We start from the raw sequence: 3,838 nt of genomic DNA, 5'->3' as shown, positions 1-3,838 counted from the left end.
CCCCCTCTCAGCTATGTGTTAATAACATTATCATATTGAATATTCTGTTATTATCATCATTTGAATTATTCATTTGTGATCGCTCTACACGAATGGGTGTCACCCGCTGAACCTTGTGTTTTACCAATCAAAATCTGGCATTTTAACACCTTGTATAATAATATATCATATGTCCATCTCCATATGTGTTTTTTTTTGTTGTTGTATTCCTGCTACATTGAAGCGAAACATTTTTATTGTTGGTATAACAACAAGTTTTTTCACATTAGCATATTTCAATGTGATATTTCTTTAAGAAATTGCGAGCATTCTTCGATGTTTTATTGCCAACATAAAAAAAAGAGAAAGAAGACACAAAAGGGACAATAAATAATCAGAAGACACAAAAGGGACAATAAATAATCAGAAGACACAAAAGGGACAATAAATATAATCAGAAGACACAATGGAACACTAAATAATCAGAAGACACAAAAGGGACAATAAATAATCAGAAGACACAATACGGACAATAAATAATCAGAAGACACAAAAGGGAAATAAATGATCAGAAGACACAAAAGGGACAATACATAATCAGAAGAAACAAAAGGGACAATAAATAATCAGAAGACACAATAGGGACAATAAATAATCAGAAGACACAAAAGGGAAATAAATAATCAGAAGACACAAAAGGGACAATAAATAATCAGAAGACACAAAAGGGACAATAAATATAATCAGAAGACACAATGGAACACTAAATAATCAGAAGACACAAAAGGGACAAAAAATAATCAGAAGACACAATAGGGACAATAAATAATCAGAAGACACAAAAGGGAAATAAATGATCAGAAGACACAAAAGGGACAATACATAATCAGAAGAAACAAAAGGGACAATAAATAATCAAAAGACACAATAGGGACAATAAATAATCAGAAGACACAAAAGGGAAATAAATAATCAGAAGACACAAAAGGGACAATAAATATAATCAGAAGACACAATGGAACACTAAATAATCAGAAGACTCAAAAGGGACAATAAATAATCAGAAGACACAATAGGGACAATAAATAATCAGAAGACACAAAAGGGAAATAAATGATCAGAAGACACAAAAGGGACAATACATAATCAGAAGAAACAAAAGGGACAATAAATAATCAGAAGACACAATAGGGACAATAAATAATCAGAAGACACAAAAGGGAAATAAATAATCAGAAGACACAAAAAGGACAATAAATAATCAGAAGACACAAAAGGGACAATAAATAATCAGAAGACACAAAAGGGACAATAAATAATCACAAGTCCAAGAAAAACCGACAATACCATACGAAGTCAAGATTTCTGGACCATGATGTTTGTCGTTGTTTTGTAAATCTCATTTTTCGGACAGAGGAGTCGGGTGTTTGTGATTGGAGTGGTTTATTGTACTGTCCATATTTTTGGTAACATAGCCTTTCATTTATCCCTTTTATGCGTTATGTATTTTTTATTGTTATGAAATGCATGTTTTCTTATCTATGTTACCGTTTTCATAGATTTTAATGCTTTTTCTGTATCCATTACGGCTGTTTTTGTGCCTCGAGGCTGGGAAATAATATATGACATTAGTATAATAGTCCAAGCTCAAGGTTTCTCTCTCCTAGACGCATGCCTGCTTCCAAGCTCACTTCATTCATATATAATCACTCATTTTATTAAGAGGTTTGTAACAGAGCAAAGAAAAACTGAAAACTTGAATAAAGCTTCATTTGATGTACAAAAGGCCATTGAATATACGAGAAGTTATTGCAACAATAGTATACAAATATAACTATACACATAAAGGAACACGTATGAACTTTGCAGCCAAGCTTTCAGTAGCATGTAAAACTTCATTTGTGATCGTCGTTTCCCCTATTTACGGTGACCACTCTTCAAATACAGTACTTCTTTTTATTATTCATGCAGAACTGACATCACTGTTTCTGAAATGGCTCAATTTTCAAGAAAATGAATTAAGGATTAGTTGTTATTGGCTTTGAACTAGCTGTCAGTAACTGTGAGTACTCTCAGATCTGTACTTAGTGTAATTTTTGTTGTGGGGATATATAAATACCCTGCCACGTCCAGTCTGTGTTTTTGTTAGATGTATTTCTGCTTCGTATCAATCTGATGAGTTAAACCCTTTTCAACTGATTTTTATAGTTTGTTCTTATGTTGTACTGTTACACCACTGTCCCAGTTTAGGGGGAGGGTTGGCGCCTTCAAACTAGTTTTACACCGCCACATTCTGCATGTGCCTATCCCAAGTCAGGAGCCTGTAATTCGGTGATTGTCATTTTTTGCTGTAGATTATATGTGTTTTTATTCATTATTTTGTACATAAATTCTCGTTTCAATTGTTTTACCTTTGTCATTTCGTGGCCTTTTATAGCTGACTATGCGGTTTGGGTTTTGCTCATTGTTGAAGGCCGTACGGTGACCTATAGGTGTTTATTTCTATTTCATTTGGTCTCTTGTGGAGAGTTGTCTTACTGGCAATCATACCACATCTTATTTTTATAGTTATCAAAATGTGAATGTTTGAGAAAATTTGTTCAAACTAACCATGTTTATTTTACAATTTTTGAGTGTTCCAATTGTGAACTTCACATTTCATTGTAGCAACATTAAGGAGCTCTTGCAAGTGTATACATCTCCCAACTGATATGATATTCATGCTGGGTTTACGTTTTGTATGATGTTCTTGATAGAGGTTTACTGCTTACAAGGAATCGATTGCATCAAGGTTTCAAGATGGTAAAATTGAAAGGATCCCTTCGACAGTTTAATGGACACCATCACCATATGATTCACAAATTTTATAAAATATTTGTTTAACAGATTACAACGAATTTGTCCTCTTTTCTTTGATTGTAGCATTACAAAACGTGACTTATCATCGTATGTTTACTTGTAATGAGGAACAAGATGGTGCAACTAGTTTTTCATTACCATACTAATGCAATATTCCTTTCTCATAGTATTGTATACACTTATATTCATTTGTAACTTAGTGCTATGTTTTTAAAAATGTCTCCTTTGAAGTGTCATTGTTTTTATGTCCTTGTGATCTAAATTTACATTAAAAAGAGTGGACACAACACTTGCATAAATGTTATTACTGTTTTACTACTGCTATATGATGTTTAATATGTTATAATTTTTGCATTGTGTATATATTTGTATTGTATTGTTTATATGCCTTCAACCCCTCGGGGTATAAATGTGCATTTCATTAATAAACAATTAAAGAGACCGTACTGACATATTTCAGCTATGCTGCTACCTGAGCCTGCCTCCATATATAGGAGTGAAGACTCATTCTCCATGTTAACGTAATTAACGTAATTCATTCATGATCATTCATCCATAAAGGGTGAATCTTTAGTTTATCATAAAGTGTTATTTGGCCTGTCTCGCTGGGCTCTACGGTTACCACAAGGGCTAATACAAGCTATGCTTAGTGTCAAGTGCCTTTACCTTCCTACTAGGTGTCAATCCCTGCTGACCTCCCTTCGGATCCCTCGGTGCTGTACCAGTACCCTCACGACAGGCTGGGGAAACCCCCTTGTACTACAGGGCAATTACACAACAATCATAAGATAAAATTAGGTTATCTAATTTCAGCCCTGAGAGAACAACAATAACGACCACAATTTTTTTTTATCAAGATTCAAACCAACAAACCCTTTCCTCTTAATTGAAGTGGGCTCCCAAATTTCGCCTAAGTCATGTCAATGATTGCTGTTGATAACAAAAAAATATGAAGTTTACATCTTTATTAATCTAAATCAAATAACGATGAAACTTACAC

This window comes from Mytilus californianus, unplaced genomic scaffold, assembly GCF_021869535.1.
Source record: "Mytilus californianus isolate M0D057914Y unplaced genomic scaffold, xbMytCali1.0.p SCAF_6, whole genome shotgun sequence".
NCBI classification, from domain to species: Eukaryota; Metazoa; Mollusca; class Bivalvia; order Mytilida; family Mytilidae; genus Mytilus; species Mytilus californianus.
Note: the sequence above shows the minus strand (reverse complement) of the source record.